At 42.8% G+C, this 24,520-nt stretch overlaps 2 protein-coding genes across 4 annotated transcripts in view; one reads left to right on the top strand and one right to left on the bottom strand.

Annotated features, from left to right (window-relative positions):
- Window positions 1–24,520, bottom strand: part of hs3st2 (heparan sulfate (glucosamine) 3-O-sulfotransferase 2) — a 216,467-nt gene that overhangs the window by 92,093 nt on the left and 99,854 nt on the right. For all 3 annotated transcript variants that reach the window (XR_009119484.1, XR_009119485.1, XM_058048267.1), the window contains one exon: window positions 16,441–16,482. The gene's annotated coding sequence lies outside the window, so the exon portion shown is untranslated. The remainder of the gene's footprint in view (window positions 1–16,440; window positions 16,483–24,520) is intronic.
- The window catches only part of hs3st4 (heparan sulfate (glucosamine) 3-O-sulfotransferase 4), a 113,824-nt gene that overhangs the window by 11,598 nt on the left and 77,706 nt on the right, over window positions 1–24,520 (top strand). The gene's annotated exons all lie outside the window — the stretch shown is intronic.

Raw genomic sequence — 24,520 nt, 5'->3', positions numbered from 1 at the left:
CTTCGACATGCTGCTAATTCAAGACTCCTTTGCTATATTTCTCTCTTATTGACGCCGCTCCAAAGAAAAATCAAAATGCCCACGCAAGTAATGTAAGCTTTGTGTGATTTTTAGCCGCATGTTTTTCATTTCTTCGGAGGTTCTGCTCCAGCTGGCCTTTGTTGTTCATCTCTTTTCGGTGTTGTCTTCCAAAAAGCATGGCCTTTCTGAAAGTATTTTTTTTTCATCCTAAAAGGCATGTCAGGGAACAAGCCGCGCAATTGTGAAGGCGTCGCGGTGCATTGCAGCCCCCGACACGGAACAACACAACTTTTCCTCCGCCAGGATCCTTCAGCGGCGCGCGTTGAAGCGTGGAATAAGAGAGAGTGATTCTTTCTTTGCAGGATTGTGGAGATATTACAGTCCATTCATGGTGCAGCGCTGTCAGTAAATTGTGTGACTGGGCTGCAGCGGGACCGGAACAGTGTGTGCCCGCGAGAGCGCGGTGACAAGGTGTGCGGCGAGGTGATGGATCCAGTGTGAATCCCAGCAGCGCCAAAGTCTAAATCCAGTGTTTATCCCGGGCTTAGCCCCGTGTTTCCCTGACCTCAGCTGCTTGTCTCGCCGTGGGCGCTGGCACCCGGTGACTCCACTCGACCGGGACACGGTGGGCAGCCATTCCCGGAGTGGGCGGGTTGCCATCAATCCCAGCTGGGGGCCCCGCCGGTGCTCCCTGACAGGGCGGAATCTGCCGACGCCTGATAAGACGGCGCCAGGGCTAAACTGGGGACACACCTCGGAGCGCTGCGCCGTTGTTGTGGAATTTGCAGTTGGAATTTTACAGAGTGCCACCGGACTCAACGCCGCCCCCCCCCAGGTCCTCTTCCCACTTGATTGCGCTGCCAAGACTTGTGGAGCGGCGAGGATGCGCTTGCAATCAAGTGGAGCGTCACAGCAGCCAGTTGCATCATAATTATTTACATTGCGGCAGTCTAATGTTGAGGCGGTGCAATTTTTTTTTTATTTTTTTATTTTTTTATCTTCAAGCAAAGACCACATCGCTCCCCCCACAGCAGACCGCGGTGCTTAGCAACCCTTCCTCTGGCACAAATTACATGCAAGGCAGGAAATGTTTGGCCCGAATGTGTTTTGAAGGACATTTAATTGCTGCCTGGATTATGTTCCATCTTTTTAAGTGGTTGGCAGGCAGGCTACGTGGTTCTCTGTCTGTCTGTCTGTCTGTCTGTCGATCTGCCGAGATCCTTTTTTCAACCACTGGGTGGGCGGCCTTGACATTTTATAAGAGTGGTCTCGTCAAATAGGGCACGTATTTACAGAAAAAAACATATACGGTATGCATGATGACACTACAAGTGCACCCAAATAGGTCAAAAGGTCAGTATTACTTTTGGATTTTTGTGCCTTCCCAACGTTGAGAAATCATCGATAGCGTCCTGCTCTGAGGCGATTAGCCCCAAAAGACACCGTTTTCGTTCCTCCACATAGACTTTTTTATTATTAAGATTACTGCGGAAAAACTTGGACATGAGCTGTTTGTTTGGATTTCGAAATAACGGATACAGAAATAATCCGTTCCAGGGTCAAACTGTTGTTACGACGGTGAAATATGACAGGAAACGTTCAAATTCTGCTATTATTAGTTCAAAATATGCATATTGAATCAGTATTTTTTTATTTAAATTAAGAATTTTCATGCATTAAAATGGCTAAATGAACTAAAATAATATAAGGCATTAAAAAACGCATCAAAACATATATTGATATGTACTGTAGCATTCAGCGCTGGTCGTAATACCGAATACTTCTTCCCTCGATGTACTGATTTCATTTGAGTATTTAGCTTCCGCTACTTCCGTCAACAACATTAGCATAGATATAGCTAAAACACTTACGACGTGTGCTCCAGTGCTCAGGTAAAAAAAACGCTAACAGTTGTTGTTGAGTCTTCATAGTGAAATTAAGAGCTAAGTATCCACTCTTTCGGCGGCTAGCGAGGCGTCATGCTAGTTCGCCGGATAAATATAGTTTTTTGTGTTAGCTGCTACAATAACAATATCGCTGTAGCTTGGTTAATATAGAAGTCCGTTATATAAATGGAACATTGTTGGTGGTTTTTAAGGGTTTTTTTGTGAGTTTTAGCGTATTTCCATATAATGTCCGTTGTTAGCTAGCTCATATTAATTAGTTTTCTCACGCTAGAATGCACAGAAAAGGGTGAAAAAATGTAAAAAAAGTGCAGTTCCCCTTTAAATGGCTTATTTTCTTTCATTAGATCTATTATATTTGGTAATAAAAGTGTAAAAGGTGACGATAAAGGTGCTAATAAAGCGAGGCGTCATGCTAGTCCGCCGGATAAATATAGTTTTTTGTGTTAGCTGCCACAATATATTGGTTATATAGAAGTCCGTTATATAAATGGAACATTGTTGGTGGTTTTTAAGGGTTTTTTGTAAGTTTTAGCGTATTTCCTTATAATGTCCGTTGTTAGCGAGCTCATATTAATTTGTTTTCTTACGGTAGAATGCACAGAAAAGGGAAAAACAAGTGCACTTCCACTTTAAATGGCTTATTTTCTTTCATTATATTGACCATATTTGGTAATAAAAGTGCAAAAGGTGACGATAAAAGTGCTAGTTCATGCCGGTAGGGCTCTAATAAAGCGAGGCGTCATGCTAGTCCGCCGGATAAATACAGTTTTTTGTGTTAGCTGCTACAATAACAGCTACAATAGTCAATATTATTTTTGTACCACCAAGCAAAAACTTTTAATACACATTTCTCATCAATAAAAGCAAGTTTCCGACTATAATTTATTGAATTAATTTTCTTGTCCGCATCCTTTGGAGCTCAGAATGACTTCTGTGTTTCACTCTGGGTTTTTTGTTTTGACTGAATAGAGTCGCAAATTTGCTCAGCGATGAATTGGTTTGATCTTATTGTGCTGCTCCGCGCTGTAAAATGAGAGTGGTAGGAAGTAGCAATAAAACTCTGCAGCCTTGCTTTGCATAGCGAGGGTAGTTAATGGGCATCGCCAATTTCCTCCTTTTGGTCCTGTCCCCCCCCCCAAACCCCCCCAATTGATGTGCAATCCCGCTCTGCACATAGACGGTAGTCACACTCTGGTGCTTTCAAGCCAAGCTCGATTTTACTTGGAATTTAATTCACCTTTTTTTTTTTTTTTATGTCCTGCTCTTCTATTACCATAGTAGCCGTGGGATATGCTTCGCCATCACGGCTCACATCCACTTTATGTTTGAGTCTATCAAAAAGCCATGGCGATAGAAGGTGTTTTTTTGCGGGAAAATGAAAGCGACACGGCCTCATGTGTTAAATCATGTAGTGTCAATAGGGTGACGTCATTTTACGCAAGCGGCAAAATGGCTTTGCAGTTGCAGTTTGTAGGCACGTTTTTTTATTTTTTTATTTTTTATAAGGCTACCGTGGGAGAAACACACATGCCAATCATACTTGTCAAGATTCCAATTTTCTCCCCACATCTCCTCATGCAACTTATTGGCTGCGGGGGATGCTGTCTCATGACGCAAGCTGATGCATTTGTTCAGTCAAACAGCAGGAGGGAAAAAAAAAGTCATGGAGGAGCAAAAAAAAAAAAAAAAAAAGACAGGAATGACGGTGCCGGAGCCAAGATACAGCCACTGTTGGGAATACGCTTCCAAGGTCTGTCTGTGAGCTGATAGCTACTTGTGTAATAGGCCGGGGGACCGCCATGCCATTATGGTATGTCCCATTACATGTCCGTTTGGCTTTGTCCATCACGACAACAACAGAAGTCTATTTTTGCTACGAATTTGATGCTAACTCCAAACAAAAACATGGACACAAAATACTTTTTAAGCAATGTTAAACGAGTCTCAGAGTAGTGTGTCGTTCAAAATCAGACCCGGAAGCTGGAATTTTGATCGTTAGAAATGCACCACTGTGCGAGTCTGTAGCTTTAATGCTAATGAGCTTTATTTCCAAGAAGCAGTGTTGTGTACTTTATACACTTTTACATGTACAGTAATGATAAGTGAATTTCAGTAAGTAGGATACCTTATTTTTAAATGGAATATTTTCTAGGAAAAAAAAAGTTTTAACTTTATTAAAGCCTCGTAGACATGAACTAGCAGCCCTATAGTCAACTTTACACATGTATTGCTAAATATAGTAGCGCAAAAGTGATGATGTCAGGGGATGAGAGTTAATTTTCAGCTTGGTAGGTTACTACAGCAAAAGTAGCACGTGTTTTTATTCGTGGGATCGTGGTGTTTTGAAACAATTCAAATCTGCAATAAAAGCCTGTCATTTTGGTGCTCAAGTACATTTCACAGCGTCTTTGAATGCATCTTCTGTTTTTATTTTATTCGCTTCAAAAATATGTTAAGGGCGGCACGGCGGTCAAGTGGTTAGCGCGCAGACTTCACAGCTAGGAGACCAGGGTTCAATTCCACCCTCGGCCATCTCTGTGTGGAGTTTGCATGTTCTCCCCGTGCATGCGTGGGTTTTCTCCGGGTACTCCGGTTTCCTCCCACATTCCAAAAACATGCTAGGTTAATTAGCGGCTCCAAATTGTCCATAGGTATGAATGTGAGTGTGAATGGTTGTTTGTCTATATGTGCCCTGTGATTGGCTGGCCACCAGTCCAGGGTGTACCCCGCCTCTCGCCCTCAGTAGAAAATGAATGAATTAAAAATATGTTAAGATGTGCTTTAATATGCTGATTTTATGACTAATAATAAGGCGTATTCAACCGCAAACTAGCATGATTGATTACAGCAATATGTTTTGGGAAAAATCGTGATAGAACGACGCAGCGGCGAGGGAAGTCCGTACAGGTGGTCCTCGATTAACAACATCCTGTGGTTGTGAATGCGCTCATATAAAATAAATAAAAAGTTAATTTTGTTCCATAAAATTACCATTGACTGGAGAAGTAGCGGCGCACCACGGTGGATAGATACACCACATCCTGTGGGAGGGATGGAAGTATATAGTATAGTGTACTATATAGTATGTACCTGTGCAGCTGCATTAAGGATAATACTGCTTATTAGTTAAAAAATCAAGGGGTTTCATTCAGGTGGTATCACAAGCGTTTGAGTGGCTTTTCTCTGAAAAGTGGAACAAACTAGCGAGGTGCTCATAAACAGCCGCCAGGGACGCATATCACTGTTAGAACATCATTAAAAAAAAACGCATAATCAGGGACCTTTAAGTGGACCTCATGTACTTTGGGCTGCTTTTGTCGCCGAAAAAAAAGGACCGCCATTACCGTAAATGTGAAAATTCTCAGGGCGGGGACACATCAATCAAAAACCGTTAAGTGGACAACATGTATTTTGGTCTACTGTATTTTGTCTCCCAAGTGGTAGTGTGCCAAAGAAAAGGAAAGCTATTAGCATGGAAGCAGGAAGTGAGGAGAAACGCTAACCAATAATGGCCGCTTTTTGGGCTCAAACGTTTAACTGGCGTGATAGTGATTGTTACTTGAATGCAAACAAATGCTAAGGGGGGGTCATGGATTCTGTGCGCTGTTACTATAAGAGCCGTACTACCAGACTAGGTTGATACAATATTTAATTCTGGTATTGAATCTTTTTATGTTTTTTAAAATCTTTTTATGTTTTATGTTCTTCATGTCTTGTGTGAGTAAGTTCGGAGTACATTTCGGGGTAGGTTGTGACTTAAATTAAATTAGGGGTGGGCAAACTACGGTCCGGGGGCCACATGCGGCACACCAACCGTTTGAATCCGGCCCACCAGTTGCTTTTTAATTATTTCAACTAGTAACATCCAAACTGGCAACATAAACTTACAAGTCGAATGTCTTATTTAGTAAAAAAAAACAAAAAAACAAAACTTAAATTTAATTAAATTACATAGTTTGATGTGGTCTGATGTTTAAAGAGCTACTTAAAAAAGGGACATGAGTACATACAGCTGATAGTATAACACTTTTACAGATAAAATTAGACAAATAATTCAAGGAAAATTCAAGGAAAACAAAAAAAAAAGGAAAATAAATATGTTCTGGACCCCCGTAAAAAAATTTTTTTTAACTCAATGCGGCCCACGAGTCAAAATATTTGCCCACTCCTGCATTAAACGGTGTAGGAATGGACCTGGTTGGGAAAGTAACATCATTCCATGTTAGCATATTCATTCATTCATTTTCTACTGCTTATCCTCACAAGGGTCGCGGCGGGGTGCTGGAGCCTATCCCAGCTGTCTTTGTTCCCTGGACTGGACGCCAGCCAATCACAGGGCACATATAGACAAACAATCATTCACACTCACATTCATACCTATGGACAATTTGGAGTCGCTAATTAACCTAGCATGTTTTTTTTTTTTTTTTTGGAATGTGGGAGGAAACCGGAGTACCCGGAGAAAACGTAGCCACACAGAGATGGCCGAGGGTGGAATTGAACCCGGGTCTCCGAGCTGTGAGGTCTGCGCGCTAACCACTCGAAAAGCTGCGTAGCCATCAACAAACATAAATAATAAATAAAGTCACTAAATAAACAGTACTCAATTCCTACTGCCTGATTAAAAATGACAAATGACGTCAAAGCAGCATCGAAGGAAAGCTTGTTAAGTTTCACGACACTGGTATGTGACGTCGCTTGAAGTGTCTGTCATCACCATGGTTACTACCAAGCTAACTAGTTAGCCGCTAGGAGTCGCTAATTAACCTAGCATGTTTTTTTTTTTTGGAATGTGGGAGGAAACCGGAGTACCCGGAGAACAGAGATGGCCGAGGGTGGGATTGAACTCGGGTTTCCTAGCTGTGAGGTCTGCTTGCTAACCACTTGACCACCGTGCAGCCGTTGTTAGCATTATTCACTGAGGAAAAACTTAATGATGAAACTTAAGGACGACTGCAACTTTAAAAAACGAGCATTTGAGTGTCTCAACAAACAAATGAGGGACATCAGGGACACAAAACTATTAGAACATCATTAAAAAGTCCATAACGGGGGACAGAAGCATTGCGTCAGATATTCCCAATCAATCGGGTTCCTGCTTTGACAAAGACAAACAAGCCCTTGAAGATTGACCGTCCCTGGCAGCGGTGAAGCGGCGCCGAGGCAGCGGTCCGAGTACAATTCCTTTAATAGTTCAGGTGCTGTGAGACTATTTACTGGGATTGGCGCTGCAAAATTCATCTTCAGCTCTCTTCATTGCAGCGACGCCCGGATGGACTTAATTCAATTACGGCATCCTTGTGATGCGGGAGGACTCGGGAGGTGCGAGCTAATTCTTGTTGGCAAACAAAACAATGGGCTGCCAGTAGTGTCGTGTTTGTTGTCGCCTTTCAACTTTCCCGTGGCTTTATGTTGTTTACTTATTCATGCTCGCTCTCCCAAGATCACCACGGGGTGTTCCGTTCGACTCGTTTTAGCACAGCGTGAAGCGATGTATGACTTGCGTTTGGCGCCCTACATACAGTTAGACACGCTGCGACTGCTGGTGTGTGTGTGTGTGTGTGTGTGTGTGTGTGTGTGTGTGTAAGAGGACCTGTGAAAATGTGAACGTTCCCAATCCTTGTGATGGATGCTATCAGTCAGTGATACTTGGCAACAAAAGAGAATGCGTTCACACCAAAAATGATATACGGGAATTTAATGTGGTTTGCTTTAAGTTCAGGTTGCTGTCTTTACTCAATAAATAACACATGCATATATTAAGAACGTGTAGCTTTTAGTCAGCAACTTTTTACACTTTTCTGACTTATAAATGTTGTTAAAATATTGTATTCTTGTGTTAAACGATGCTAAAGTTTCAGATATTGAGGTTTCCGCATTTGGAAACGAGCTTGAAAAGAAATTCGGAATGGCTATGAATGCTCTGTTTCACTGTTTTTTTTTTCGACACCGGCTCCCTGTGACATCACAGTGATCTGGACTTCCATATATGGGCGTTCCTGAATGCAAAAATGTAGATGTGCCCTCCCCTGCTATGCCGCACTGTGAAGATTTTACCGTGTTAGTATTAGTGGTGGGCAAGTGAACTGGATCATTCCGGTTCATTCAGTAAAAAGATCAGTTCGTTTCGGTCAATTGGTTGTTAGCATGTGATCTCCTCCCTGTGCATAGACTCGGTCACTTGTGTCGAGTCAGTCCGTTCACTCATGTTCACGTTCGTTCCGACTCAACAGCGCAACAACACGTGATGACTAGTGGTGTGTCGGTCATGAACGAACGGGTTAAAAGAACTCGTTCTTTTGTTAACGGAATCAGCTAACCTCACCCACCCACAGAGCGGGGCGCGATGATAGGATAAGACAGGCAAGCACGCCCTGCAAAAGGAATGGTGAACTGACTTGCCAGCCAATCAAAAAAAAGCATCTGCAACTGAACGGACTGAACGGGTATTTTCAGGGCGATTGCCTCGTTCATTCCGTTCACAAAAAAGAACTAGTTCTTTTGACCTGCTTGTTCATGACCGACACACCACTAGTGACCAATCACGTCGGAGTGGGCGTGCCCGGAGGCAGGCCGTGGCTGGATTAAATTAAAACATACATTTTGGAAAGCAAAGCAAATACAACTGGGGAATAAGTGCAGACTCTGGAAGATCTAGAAAGCTTTCTGTGCAGGTTATGTGCAGCTGCTCTATACTTTTTTAATTAATAAAGCTTTTCCACTTTTGACATGACATTTTTGACAGTTTTTTCTTTTTCGGGTTTCAATCTTTTCTTGCAGATTTTTTCCCTGGATTTTCTTGGAATGGGTGTCACCCACTGACGGGTGTGGAGTCATGACACACAGCTTAACAAAAAGGCTGTGGACTTTCCCCCATTGCGTTGCCTTCAGGGAACGTAGGAACTAAAACTATTCATTATCAACACTTTATGTAGGCTGAATGTTGGTCCTAATCCTAAAGTGAGTGTGCATGGTGTGTTGAATATAGACTGGAAATAGTTGAAAATAAGGCAAACGCTAACAAAGAGCAGTGGATGAGAAATCTGGACTAAAAGTCTGCAAGAGAATAGAAAAGATTAAAACCAAAAAATATGAAAGTGGAAAAAAATTATCAAAATATATAAAAAATATATATAAAATATAAATATTTTTTTATAAATATATAAAAAATGAAAATCAATATTTAAGCTGAAAACCTTATTTTTGTAATAAACCCTAATAATCCGTAGCTCTACATACCCCAACATAGCTCCATACACCAGAGTTCATTTTAACCTACAAACACGAACACACCAAAAGACAATGAAGATGCTTTTTTGGGGGGATTTAGCTAATTGTTGTTTAGGGAATAATGGGAATTCACAGGAACTTTGCCTTTTGTGCACCTTCAGACAACTCATTCCTCGTGGGCATTTTCATACAGGCTTGTATCAATAATTCACTACACGCCCACGTACAATTGAATCAATATAGAATTGTGCTTCTGAGGAAGAGAAACTGCGAGCACTTTTAGTACAAATAGCGCTGGAGGGCAGATCTTTCTCAGATGGAGGCGCCCCTCCCCTTACCCCCCCCATTCCCCCCCAATGTTGTCTCGCTCCCACTTTAGCATGACATCACTGCAATTTGGCACCATTTCATTGTGTTTGTCCACATTTGCTCAAGCCGCAAACGATCTTTGCTAAGTGGCAACAAATTAGCCGCGTTAAAAAAAAAAAAATCAATCTCTCCAATGCAAGGGCGTAACTTTGGGTCTACAATTGGGGGGGTAAAATTCTGCCTGTTTATATGCCTGTGATACTTTTACTGTGATTTACTTGGCATAATTATTCATTCATTTTCTACCGCTTTTTCTCACAAGGGTCCTAGCAGGGGGTGCTGGAGCCTATCCCAGCTGTCTTCAAGCGAGAGGCGGGGTACACCCTGGACTGGTGGCCAGCCAATCATAGGGCACATATAGACAAACAACCATTCACACTCACATTCATACTTATGGACAATTTGGAGTCACTAATTAGTCTAGCCGGAGAAAACCCATGCATGCACGGACATTGAACTCGTGTCTCCGAGCTGTGAGGCCTGCGCGCTAACCATTCATACACCATGCAGTGCAATGTAGGATTCCTTTATTTAGAAATTGAATATTTTACTAGTTAGAGCATCAAAAAAACAACCTAAATATGGGTTTTAACACTATTAGAGCCCTCTAGACATGAAATAACACCCCTATAGTCACGTTTAGACTTTCATTCATTCGTTTTCGACTGCTTACACCCTGGACTGGTGGCCAGCCAGCCAATCACAGGGCACATATAGACAAACAACCATTCACACTCACATTCATACCTATGGACAATTTGGAGTTGCTAATTAACCTAGCATGTTTTTGGAATGTGGGAGGAAACCGGAGTACCCGGAGAAAATGTAGCCACACAGAGATGGCCGAGGGTGGAATTGAACTCGGGTCTCCGAGCTGTGTGGTCCGCTCGCTAACCACTCGAACGCCGTGTCGCCATCAACAAACATAAATAATAAATACAGTAAATAAGCAATTCCTACTGCCTGATTAAAAATGACAAATGACGTCAAAGCAGCATCGAAGGAAAGCTTGTCAAGTTTCACGACACTGGTATGTGATGTCGCTTGAAGTGTTTGTCATCACCATGGTTACCAGCAATGGTTAGCAGCTAACTAGTTAGCGTCTGATTTATAATTAAGTTAATTCAAGAAAGGGTTGCAAACGGAGTGGGTAAGAAGGACAAAATAAAAAGCCAAAAAATACCACTTCCACACAGATTGGGAGGAATTTTTTAAATAAAAAAAAAAAAAAAATTAATTAATAATTATTAATTAAATTAATTATTTTTAGAATCACTGAGTCCATGCAGTGTTAAGCTAATGTAATGTCTCATAAATGTAACAGTACTGATGCCTCCATATGACTTTAGCTATATTTTTAATATTTAATATTATATTTTTAATGGACTATATATTGAGTTCCAACTCAGTGGATTTCTGCTATATTTAAAACAACTGTTGAGGATATAAATTGTTCGTTTATGTGTGCATTTTAAGCACGCCCGAGGTCAAAGGTCCCCGCGGTTTCTTTCTTATCGACTTATGGTTTGTTTCGTGTCTAACAACACCCATCCTAAGTATGAATTGATTTTCCGGCGAGCATACGCTTACCTTTAAAAACAGCCGTGCAGCCGCCCTAATTGATTCGAGTAATGAGCGAGAACAAGCTTTCTTTGCGCTCAAGGTCACTTTGGCGGGGCGGTGCTAAAGCCGCGCGCCCATAAAAGGACCTACTTAGCATGAAAGTGTAGCATGGCTGAGGTGAGAAGGTGGATGCTGTGACTAATGGGTTTATTTAATTCAATTTATTGCCTGAGCCGCCACCATACGAGACATGCCGGCCACTGGAAGATTGAGCTTTCTTGTTGAAGAGAGAAAGAAAGATTAACCCCCTCCCATCCTACTCCAAAGCGGGACACACTACTCCCTCATGTCATGCCGGATTTTCCTGGCCAGATAGCAGGCGTGTATAAATCCGCAGAACTAAATGAATATAGGTTTGCGATGAAATGGGACCGGGAAGCCTATTTGCTACAAGCCGTCTAAATCACACGGGAGGGGGGGCTCGGATCGCCCAGACTGGGAATTCATAATAAATGAAGGCTTTGTCAACACGTCGCCAAAGACGAGCCTTTGGTCTTCGGGAAGACTGGCGCGTTCATCCCGACATGTTTATAGCATGCCGTTTCATCCTGTAATTCATCAGCGTGACTTTTGAAGGATTCAGTGCTAAATTAGTAGAGCACGGACTATTATTTGGATGCTTTCAAGCTAAGGCAATGAGTCCATTAGCTCTAATTTTGGATGATATTTGGGGCTTTTTTTTTTTTTTTTTACATGAAGTTGTATGACATGAGTCCAGTTCTGGTCAGATTCCGGTGACGAGACGTAATATTAATAATATTATTTTTGGATGCAAGAAAGTATTGTGACAATACATTAATATGTATTTTTTTAGTCAGTGTATTGCTGGCGGGCGGCACGGCGGACAAGTGGTTAGCGCGCAGATCTCACAGCGAGGAGACCAGGGTTCAATCCCACCCTCGGCCATTTCTGTGTGGAGTTTGAATGTTCTCCCCGTGGGTTTTCTCCGGGTATTCCGGTTTCCTCCCACATTCCAAAAACATGCTAGGTTAATTAGCGACTCCAAATTGTCCATAGGTATGAATGTGAGTGTGAATGGTTGTTTGTCTATATGTGCCCTGTGATTGGCTGGCTGGCTACCAGTCCAGGGTGTACCGCACCTCTCACCCAAACACAGCTGGGATAGGCTCCAGCGCCCCCCATGACCCTTGTGAGGATAAGCGGTACAAAACGAATGAATATTTAATCATTATTAGAGCCCTCTAGACATGAAATAACACCCCTATATTGACTTTTAAACTCTTATTACCCAAATTTGTAAATAAAAGGAAATAAAACCTTTTTAGGGGCTGCACTGTGTGTGAGTTGTTAGCACACAGGCTTCACAGCGAGGAGACCCATGTTCAATTCCACCCTCGGCCATCTCTGTGTGGAGTTTGCATGTTCTCCCCGTGCATGCGTGGGTTTTCCCCGGGTATTCCGGTTTCCTCCCACATTCCAAAAACATGCTAGGTTAATTAGCGACTCCAAATTGTCCATAGGTATGAATGTGAGTGTGAATGGTTGTTTGTCTATATGTGCCCTGTGATTGGCTGGCCACCAGTCCAGGGTGTACACCGCCTCTCGCCCGAAGACAGCTGGGATAGGCTCCAGCACCCCCCGCAACCCTCGTGAGGAAAAAGCGGTAGAAAATAAGGTTCCGTGGCCTGATGCTTGCTCCACGTCAGACCAATTAACATTTTCCACATTTATTTTCCGCACAATTACTGGGGTTTTTCCCAATTGCCATGTTGCCACGCTTCCTTTACAAGGAACTGCCATCCTCTCACTTTTTTTTTGTACAGGGAAAAAAAAAAAACACGTGGGATGTTGCGTACATTGACTAACACACGGCAAAAGCTTGGGGCTTTTGGAAATTAATGTGCCATGATAATTAGTTCGGCGACAGCGGAACACCAATGGTGATGGGTTGGGGGTGGGGATTTCGAACCTTGATCATTTGCTCTGGCCTAATGTGCATGTGTTTCTCCATGTTCACGTCCTCGTACTGTCACACCTGACCAGATGGGCTTGCGTGTCTACACACACACACACACACACACAAGTAGCTGTTGTCTATTTTAAGATGCATGTGATTATATTCTCCCTGCTAATTTTGATACATCACTTGGGTATGGTAATGCTAACATCTAAAGTTAGTTGGAAAGTAATAAAGAACAACTCACGAAACACTGCACTGTATACACCTATATTTACCTGCCGCAAGGTATGTTGGGTAACCTGCAGCACTTTTGCAACATACCTTGTAAACGCCATATCCTAAAAACGTGAGTCCCTTACTCCATATTTAGTGTTTATATGTTTACATTTAGGCTGCACGGCGGGCGAGTGGTTAGCGAGCAAACCTCACAGCTAGAAGACCCGAGTTCAATCTCTGTGTGGAGTTTGCATGTTCTTTATCCGGGTACTCCGGTTTCCTCCCACATTCCAAAAACATGCTAGGTTAATTAGCGACTCCAAATTGTCCGTAGGTATGAATGTGAGTGTGAATGGTTGTTTGTCTATATGTGCCCTGTGATTGGCTGCCTGGCCACCAGTCCAGTGTGTACCCCGCCTCCGGAAGACAGCTGGGATAGGCTCCAGCACCTCCATGACCCTTGTGAGGATAAGCGGTAGAAAATGAATGAATGTTTACATTTAAAATGGTAAACTTTCTGGCCCAAAATAATAAAAATCAATAAAAAAATAATGGATTAGATTTTATATAGTGGTTTCTATAGTGCTTTTCAATTATTTCACTCCTCAGTCACACACTAGTAGTAGTAAACTACGTCTGTAGTCACAGCTGCCCTAGGGTAGTCAGACGGAAACATGGCTGCCGACGGATTCTCCATCCACCAAACATTCATACGCCAGTGTGGGCAGCACTGGAGGTAAGGTGGGTGGAGGGATGAGGATCAAAACCACAGACTTTCCGGTTTCCGAACCACCGAGCGACATCCACCCAAAAACCGAATCCCCTAAGGAAGCATCATAAAATGAAATAAAACACACTAAGACACCGCATGGGGTGCAACAATTGCAGTTCCAAATGCAAAATGACCCCAATTTATGGGGTCAAGGTACATGTTTTACTGCAGCATATTTAAAAAAAATACCATAGACCCCCCCCCCATATTTTCACAAAACATGACTAGGTGATACTGAAATGGTCACCGTGAAATGTCGTGGGGGCTGTGACGACCGTTTAAACTACCTCCCATCAAGACGACAAACACCCGGCAATAGGATGTTCAAGACGCCGCTCTCATCACTTAAAAATCCATTTGTTTGCCTTGAACAACGCTCGATGTGACTGCGGACCGGGGGGGTCCCGGTTCGGCGTCGGCACTGTGAGCGAGCTGATTGCAGGTAATTGCCTTTAGCGGGCCCTCCCAGGTATAAAGCACTTCCTGGTGACATGTTCAGAGTTCCAAAAACCAGATGGATCTCCAGTTCAGAAAGCTGCATGTCTACAGGTTCCATATCCGACTTTGCTAATTACTTTCTAATTATTAAGCAGTTTTCTTCAAAAGATTGCTACATTATACATCAACTGAATGTCAAATGGCAGAAAAATAATACTGGCATGTTTTTTTTATTTTTTATTTTAATAATTCTTCAAGAATTACCATTCTCTCGGAGGACGACTGCGGAGGTGTGATGGCAAATTATTCCGACTTCTAATGAGGCGGTGGGTTGCAACGACACTTTGACACCACGCAGGCCCTGAGTGAGCTTGAACCCGCTGACTTGCGACATGACTTCCTTGCTTTTTTGTTCAGTGAAAAGAACAAAAAAAAAAAAAAACGTGTCCTTAGCGTTTTATGAATATTTTTCCGGATATCTCGTGGAGAAAATGAGCATAATCATGAAATCTCCTGTTGTTTCCCGGCAATTAGCAAAGAGGTACCGAACCGCATTCACACAATGAGCATGTCAAAATGTCTGACATTTTTTTTTTTACATTACAGGTGGTCCTCAGTTTACAACCTTGCTCTCATAAATTAATAAAAAATGTCAACTTTTTGTTCCGGCGGAAGTATATAACATTCAGCTCACGTGCAAATACTCCCAACATTCAGGACCGTCAATACTTTCTCACCTCAGCAACCCAAAATGGCGCCACTGGAGGTTTCAAGGTGAAAAACACTATCGAACGCAATTGAAGTCAAAAAACTCATGGCAAAACAAGAAGGTGGTGGTGCTGCTACATTGCGTCTTTGGGAACACTCACATCGAGAATTATATATTCAGTGGAGGTAAAAGTAACATTAAATAAAAGAAATTAATTTTTAATGCATTTAGAATTTGGCCTTCATGGCTGACTTCTGGTGCAGGTCGCCATTTTTTTTTTTTTTAGAAGCTAAGGACGATTAGTGAGTCAGAACACAGTTGCACTCATGCAGTGTATTAATTAATATGCGCCGTTAACCAGGAAATATATTGGTGTCAATTTTCATTGTTAATTGAAAAACATGCTAGCCACTGTAGTGTTTTTTTCATCCATGTAAATATTTTTTCACATTAAAAAAATGTCAAAAAAAATTAAATAATTTTTTATTTTATATTTTCATTTTATTTTTTTTATTTATATAACATAATAATATATATATTTTTTTATTATTCTCGAGAGTACCCACAAGTTATAAAAGTTGTTTTTCCTCACTCAGCAAATGTCAAGAAATGGCAAAAAAAAAAAAAAACAAGTGCAATAGTCTTCCCCCCATATTGTGATTCATATCATAAATATTTCTAAATATTCCCTTAAATATTCGAACAAGCATCACCAGTAAAGAGAAGAGAAGGAATAGCCATGCTAAGACAGAAGTGTTATGTGGCAGTATCACAAGCTACCCAGCATGCCTTGCGACACAACAATATGGATGCAATAGGAACATATTCCTTGGCCATGAACACTGATAATTACCAACTGGATTCATAATGATAGCAATATTTGTTCAGTAGTTTTGCAGAACTTGTTGCAAAATTGCCCGGTAATTTTTTTCCCAAGTGCTCAAACCATTTATTGCGGAGTTATACGCATAAATGCCGAAAACAGTCCTATCTGGTAATGTAAATCCATGTATCATTTCTTCCATATTCAACAATTCCTGAAAATATCCAAATCCATTCAGAACTATTCAATAATGTATTGCCTAGAAATACAACAGTGATGCGTTTCACCTGGGATCGTACCATTATGAAATTTGAGGTGTTGCCATATACTACGACATTAAACATTTCTATGAAAATCAACATTTCAGTACGTATCACATCAAGTTTACTCGAGTAATTATAGTTTACTCACCCGAATTGGAAGTGGCGGAAGAACAGTGGAGTTGTTCTCCATCTGAAAGACATAAAAAAAAAAGAATATGGCATCAATGAAATGTAAAGTCTTGGGAAAATATGAATGGCAATGAACTGTGATAAATAATCTTTGGGGTTAACAGGCTCTCGGTTGTGTGAATTCAGCAGTATATTACTGTACATTATGATAAATTATTCTGTAAATATGGGCCACCTGCCTAGAAATAGTAAATATAGGTTAGGTTAAATATAGGTTACATTGTATAATAGGTTACATATATAATTCATTTGATGTTACTAAATTATTGGATGCTCTACTGAAGAACCAAGGGCAAATACACCACTTTCATGACACAGTTTAATGCTTATTACACAAGTATGTTTAATCACGAAATTTGGTACACATCATTAAGGGACTGACAAGCACATGGGTGTCAATTTTAAGCAAGTTTGGTTGAAAAACACAACTGACATCAAGCCAAACCTAACTGTCCATAAGTCAGACCATTTGTCTCCATTCATTCATTTTATCCTCACGAGGGTCACATGGGGTGCTGGAGCCTATCCCAGCTGTCTTCAAGTGAGAGGCAGGGTACACCCTGGACTGGTGGCCAGCCAATCACAGGGCACATATACGTAGACAAACAACCATCACACTCACATTCATACCTACGGACAATTTGGAGTCGCTAATTAACCTAGCATATTTTTGGAATGTGGGAGGAAACCGGAGTACCCGGAAAAAAACCCACGCATGCACGGGGAGAACATGCAAACTCCATACAGAGATGGCAGAGGGTGGAATCGAACTCGGGTCTCCTAGCTGTGAGGCCTTTGCACCAACCACTCGGCACCATGCAGCCCCTTTTATTTCCTTTTATTTACAAATTTGGGTAATACGAGTTTAAAAGTCAATATAGGGGTGTTATTTCATGTCTAGAGGGCTCTAATAATGTTTATATATTAATTCATTTTTTACCGCTTATCCTCACGAGGGTGGCGAGCGGGTGCTGGAGCCTATCCCAGCTGTCTTGGGGGCGAGAGAGGCGGGGTACACCCTGGACTGGTGGCCAGCCAATCACAGGGCACATATAGACAAACAACCATTCACACTCACATTCATACCTATGGACAATTTGGAGTCGCTAATTAACCTAGCATATTTTTGGAATGTGGGAGGAAACCGGAGTACCCGGAAAAAAACCCACGCATGCACGGGGAGAACATGCAAACTCCATACAGAGATGGCAGAGGGTGGAATCAAACTCGGGTCTCCTAGCTGTGAGGCCTTTGCACCAACCACTTGTCACCATGCAGCCCGTTTTATTTCCTTTTATTTACAAATTTGGGGAATAAGAGTTTAAAAGTCAATATAGGGGTGTTATATAATGTCTAGAGGGCTCTAATAATGCTTAAATATTCATTCATTTTTTTACCGCTTATCCACACGAGGGTGGCGAGCGGGTGCTGGAGCCTATCCCAGCTGTCTTGGGGGCGAGAGAGACGGGGTACACCCTGGACTGGTGGCCAGCCAATCACAGGGCACATATAGACAAACAACCATTCACACTCACATTCATACCTATGGACAATTTGGAGTCGCTAATTAACCTAGCACGTTTTTGGAATGTGGGAGGAAACCGGAGTACACGGAGAAAACCCACGCATGCACGGGGAGAACATGCAAACTCCACACAGAGATGGCAGAGGGTGGAATCGAACTCGGGTCTCCTAGCTGTGAGGCCTTTGCGCTAACCACTTGTCACCATGCAGCCCGTTTTATTTCCTTTTATTTACAAATTTGGGTAATAAGAGTTTAAAAGTCAATATAGGGGTGTTATTTCATGTCTAGAGGGCTCTAATAATGTTTAAATATTCATTCATTTTTTTACCGCTTATCCACACGAGGGTGGCGAGCGGGTGCTGGAGCCTATCCCAGGTGTCTTGGGGGCGAGAGAGGCGGGGTACACCCGGGACTGGTGGCCAGCCAATCACAGGGCAAACAACCATTCACACTCACATTCATACCTATGGACAATTTGGAGTCGCTAATTAACCTAGCATGTTTTTGGAATGTGGGAGGAAACCGGAGTACACGGAGAAAACACACGCATGCACGGGGAGAACATGCAAACTCCAAGGATGGAATTGAACTTGGGGCTTGTAGCTGTGAGGCCTACACGCTAACCACTCAACCACTGTGCAGTCACAATTTGTCTTATGGTTATAAAATGTTGAGAATGTCCATATTATATCCAATGCATTTTGAAAACAGCCAATAGGGGGCGCCACACATGTACTTCCACTAAGTTAAAATGCATTGCCTGAGTTGCTTTTATTGTCTTTCATCCATGCTAAATGGGATCATCCCCACAAAATTCAATCATATTTTCTCCAACGTTTCAGTGTTTCAGGAGTGCTAAGGATAATTTATCTGCAGTTAAAAGCCACCAAAGCAGAAGAGGCAAGGTTGATGATGTGTAGCCGAGGATGGAGTGTCAACATGTGGTGCTGATGTCGGCTGCGCGCGCCCGACACATGCCTCCGGGTGTCATATTGTGCTGCTTCTGTTGTTTGCTTTGGAGCAGGTTCACTGCTTTTGCTGGCCTCTTTATTACGCCATCCCCTAATGCCTTCATTTAATGCACTCTCCCAGGTCACATATTGCGCTGGCCACCCCCCCCACCCCACCCTCCTCCTCCACACACACACACTGCTTCCCTTCCTTGCCCGCCCCATCAATGCCAGCCAATGAATTAGGGCTGTGCTGTGAGCTTCCACGCCAGCATATTGGACCTATTTGGGTCTGTTGATGGCAAGCGCTCATCTGTTAAAAGCTCCCATCCAAGACGTGTGGTCCAAATTAATTAAAGGGTTCGACTCCCAGTGCGAGCCCACATTTGCAATTCATTAACATTCCTCCAGGGGAGGGGTTCACATTGATTAGTAGAATTGTGTTATGTTCAGTCAAATACCTCAATAAAACGTCATTAAATGTATTTTATTGTGTATATTGTTAAAGAATAGCAGGACCCAATCGAGTGTGGTGGATGTTTAATAATACATGCGCTCACAGGCAGCAGCGTGTGTGTGTTTTTATATATATATATATATATATACACACACTGCATTTGAAATTCAGCAAAAAGGATAAAAATGAATAATTCTCAGCTCGTTGTGCGCTGTCAGAGATTAGCCGTTTTGCGGCGGCCTGCTTTCCCGCAGATAAACATCAGATTTCATCCGATTTGATTGTCCTCATCCGCTGATATGGATGCAAACAGACACCGGAATCATTTTTGTTGTCAGTTTCTGTTTTGCTCAATTTGGGGCCGTGTCAACTTTGCCTGGCCAGCACCTTTCATTCAATGCAAGCGTAAACACGGCAGTTTGTGTGTTTGTTTTTTTTATGCTTTTTGCTGTTAAACTGGCCTGGAAAGTGAGTCTGTTTCTGCTTTACTTTGAATTATGATGACCAGATGTATTTTCAATATTTCTTAAAAGGCTGAGAATAAAATAAACGCACCACAGACAACTAAAAGATGAGAAAATGCTACCCAAATTTAAATCATAGCGACTTGTATTTGACAAGTTATAATTCAGCTACAAGCACGGTTTCTTCTAGGGCCATATGCCTTACACAAATTGCTCGAGACCACATCAAATATATAAATTTATGCGGAAAACGATACAAAAAAAAAATGCTTTAAAGCTTGCACCGTCATCTATAATGTTCATGTACCATTCATCTCTCACAACATGACTTTTTCCGCATGAAAGCATGCACATGGCTCTGGGCTATGCGCCACACTAGCGCTACTCACAGAAAAATAAATGCAACACCAAGATGAAAAGCAGTGAAAAACATACATAGCATCATGGGGGGGGGGGGGTATTCGATACCCCCCCGCCACCTCATATAGGCAATTGTATGTCACTGCTGGCGGCGATTTTGAATTCGGGGCAAATGGGGCAGTGCCCCACCTCATTCAGCTGATTGTGCTGTAGTAAAAAAAAATGCTGGTTTCTTTTACACATGCCTGTATTAAATATGTCTTGCTGTTTAAGTAATTACTTTTGAGTAATTATTATTATTATTATTATGTGTAATGATGGATTTATTTTGAAATAAAAACAATTATTACATAGGCTACACCCGTTTATTAGTATATTTAGTATTTGCTAGTGTGTGTAAAATGGCTAGTTAAACGCTAACCTACTAGAAAAGTCTATTCATAACAAAAACAAAGACATTCGTGGGCTGAGCAGCAGCTGCGTCCACCCCCCCAAGCAGTCAGAATGGTACAGTCTTGACCACATTAAATTTTTTATACGATTTGATTGATACCCGAATCTGACCAGTCGACACGTCCAAGACACCCTGAACAAGCATCACCAGTAAAGAGAAGAGGAGGAATAGCCATGCTAAGACCGAAGCTACCCAGCATGCCTTGCGGCAGAACAATATGGATGTAATTTTGTGTATTTGTAACATCAAATAGAGATGATACCTCAAAGTTTTAATCATCATGAGACAAAACGCAATGATTTATGAAAATTAGCCGCTAACTTCCGCCTATGTTTTGCTTGATGGCGGCCATGTTTTGCTCAACTTGACCGAAATTAGCCGCTAACTTCCGCCAATGTTTTGCTTGATGGCGGCCATGTTTTGCTCAACTTGACCGAAATTAGCCGCTAACTTCCGCCAATGTTTTGCTTGATGGCGGCCATGTTTTCCTGAACTTGACCGAAATTAGCCGCTAACTTCCGGCTATGTTTTGCTTGATGGCGGCCATGTTTTGCCCAACTTGACCGAAATTAGCCGCTAACTTCCGCCTATGTTTTGCTTGATGACGGCCATGTTTTGCTCAACTTGCTCGAAATTAGCCGCTAACTTCCGCCTATGTTTTGCTTGATGGCGGCCATGTTTTGCTCAAATTGCTCGAAATTAGCCGCTAACTTCCGCCTATGTTTTGCTTGATGGCGGCCATGTTTTGCTCAACTTGCTCGAAATTAGCCGCTAACTTCCGGCTATGTTTTGCTTGATGGCGGGCATGTTTTGCTCAACTTGCTCGAAATTAGCCGCTAACTTCCGCCTATGTTTTGCTTGATGGCGGGCATGTTTTGCTCAACTTGCTCGAAATTAGACGCTAACTTCCGCCTATGTTTTGCTTGATGGCGGCCATGTTTTGCTCAACTTGACCGAAATTAGCCGCGAACTTCCGCCTATGTTTTGCTTGATGGCGGCCATGTTTTGCTCAACTTGCTCGAAATTAGCCGCTAACTTCCGCCTGTGTTTTAGTTGATGGCGGCCATGTTTTGCTCAACTTGCTCGAAATTAGCCGCTAACTTCCGCCTATGTTTTGCTTGATGGCGGCCATGTTTTGCTCAACTTGCTCGGAATTAGCCGCTAACTTCCGCCTATGTTTTGCTTGATGGCGGCCATGTTTTGCTCAACTTGACCGAAATTAGCCGCGAACTTCCGCCTATGTTTTGCTTGATGGCGGCCATGTTTTGCTCAACTTGCTCGAAATTAGCCGCTAACTTCCGCCTGTGTTTTAGTTGATGGCGGCCATGTTTTGCTCAACTTGCTCGAAATTAGCCGCTAACTTCCGCCTATGTTTTGCTTGATGGCGGCCATGTTTTGCTCAACTTGCTCGAAATTAGCCGCTAACTTCCGCCTGTGTTTTAGTTGATGGCGGCCATGTTTTGCTCAACTTGACCGAAATTAGCCGCTAACTTCCGCCTATGTTTTGCTTGATGGCGGCCATGTTTTGCTCAACTTGACCGAAATTAGCCGCTAACTTCCGCCAATGTTTTGCTTGATGGCGGCCATGTTTTGCTCAACTTGACCGAAATTAGCCGCTAACTTCCGGCTATGTTTTGCTTGATGGCGGCCATGTTTTGCTCAACTTGCTCGAAATTAGCCGCTAACTTCCGCCTATGTTTTGCTTGATGGCGGCCATGTTTTGCTCAACTTGACCAAAATTAGCCGCTAACTTCCGCCTATGTTTTGCTTGATGGCGGCCATGTTTTGCTCAACTTGACCGAAATTAGCCGCTAACTTCCGCCTGTGTTTTAGTTGATGGCGGCCATGTTTTGCTCAACTTGCTCAAAAGTCTCTGAAAGATGTGTACCCAATCAAGTAGTGACTTGCCGAGAAGTCAATTTCACCTATGGGGCTCCACAACAGCGCCACCATGTAGTGTCGTCGTCATGACAACGTCAACACAGCCGAGGCGCGTGTTTCGACAAATGTTCATGTAGAGGAAAAGAAGCGTTAGCTTAGACAAGTACATACAGTACGATCACGACTGCACTAGTTTCCATGTGCCAAGTGAAGACACACTGCTCTAAAATAAATATTCCGTTTTTTTCCCCCCCCCTACACTCTCTCCTCGTGCTATTAAAAATGAATAGCGTGCGAACACAGCGGCACAACCTTGCGGCGGGGGCCTCCATCCGCCAGGCAGCCAATGAACTTTGGAAGCGTGGTGGGCATACTCGCAGATGTTAAGATGCATGAATTATGCAGGAGGCGGCTATTCCAATATTCATCACAATGTGTGATAATCTCCATTGCATGGGAGGTGCAGGTGCCACACTACATGTCGCATACACTTTACGCCATTTTTTTTTTTTTTTATTGAAACAAAACAAAAACTGTGCCCAATTATGCGCTTTTCACTTCACTCATTGTAATCTCATTTGAACTCAGATTAAACGGATGTAAGGAATACTAGCGGGACCGTGCCAGGGAATGGATCACTAGCAGGCTGGACTATATTATGCAGCGGAGTATTGTTTATCCGTCAAAACAGGCTGTGCTCCATCACAGCAATCCTGAATTAATTGGCCGCACCAAAGTGGAGCCACAGCAAACACTGCCCCCCCCCCCCCCCCATGGCTGTCTTTCATGTCTCAAGCAAGTTTGGTTGAAAAACATGAGGTACACAAGGCGCCAGCCAATCACAGGGCACATATAGACAAACAACCATTCACACTCACATTCATACCTATGGACAATTTGGAGTCGCTAATTAACCTAGCATGTTTTTGGAATGTGGGAGGAAACCGGAGTACCCGGAGAAAACCCACGCATGCACAAGGAGAACATGCAAACGCCACACAGAGATTGAACTCGGGTCTCCTAGCTGTGAGGTCTGCGCGCGAACCACTCGTCCGCCGTGCAGCCTAAATGTAAACGTATAAACACTAAATATGAAGGGACTCACGTTTTTAGCATATGGCGTTTACAAGGTATATTCCAAGAGTGCTGCAGGTTACCCAGCATACCTTGCGGCAGGTAGATATAGGTGTATACAGTGTAGTGTTTTGTGAGTTGATCTTTATTACTTTCCAACTAACTTTAGATGTTAGCATAACCGAGATACAGATAACCGAGGGTGGAATTGAACTTGGGTCTCCCATTTGTGAAGCCTGTGTGCTAACCACTAGTACACCGTGCAGCCCCTAAAAGGTTTTATTTCATTTTAATACCAATTTGGGTAATAAGGGTTTAAAAGTCAATATAGGGGTGTTATTTCATGTCTAGAGGGCTCTAATAATGCTTAAATAATCATTCATTTTCTACCGCTTATCCACACGAGGGTCACCAGGGTGCTGGAGCCTATCCCAGCTGTCTTCATGCGAGAAGCGGGGAACACCCTGGACTGGTGGCCAGCCAATCACAGGGCACATATAGACAAACAACCATTCACACTCACATTCATACCTATGGACAATTTGGAGTCGCTAATTAACCTAGCATGTTTTTGGAATGTGGGAAGAAAACGTAGCCACACAGAGATGGCCGAGGGTGGAATTGAACTCGGGTCTGCGAGCTGTGAGGTCTGCGCGCTAACCACTCGAACGCCGTGCAGCCATCAACAAACATCCCGCTTGTCTTCACGCGCCCAAACTTGCCGCTGAGTGCAACGTTTAACCTCTCCGCCTTCTGCTTCTCGGAATCCCGGGCGGGAATATCCTGACTCAAATTTAACGTGAGGTTGTAATTGAAAGATGAGTTTGAGTGACGCTAGGATAATTGGTGTCCGCCGCAAGTTCTCCGTCTCTCG

Source organism: Doryrhamphus excisus, chromosome 15, assembly GCF_030265055.1.
Source record: "Doryrhamphus excisus isolate RoL2022-K1 chromosome 15, RoL_Dexc_1.0, whole genome shotgun sequence".
NCBI lineage: Eukaryota > Metazoa > Chordata > Actinopteri > Syngnathiformes > Syngnathidae > Doryrhamphus > Doryrhamphus excisus.
Note: the sequence above shows the minus strand (reverse complement) of the source record. Positions and strands in the feature narration are given on the sequence as shown.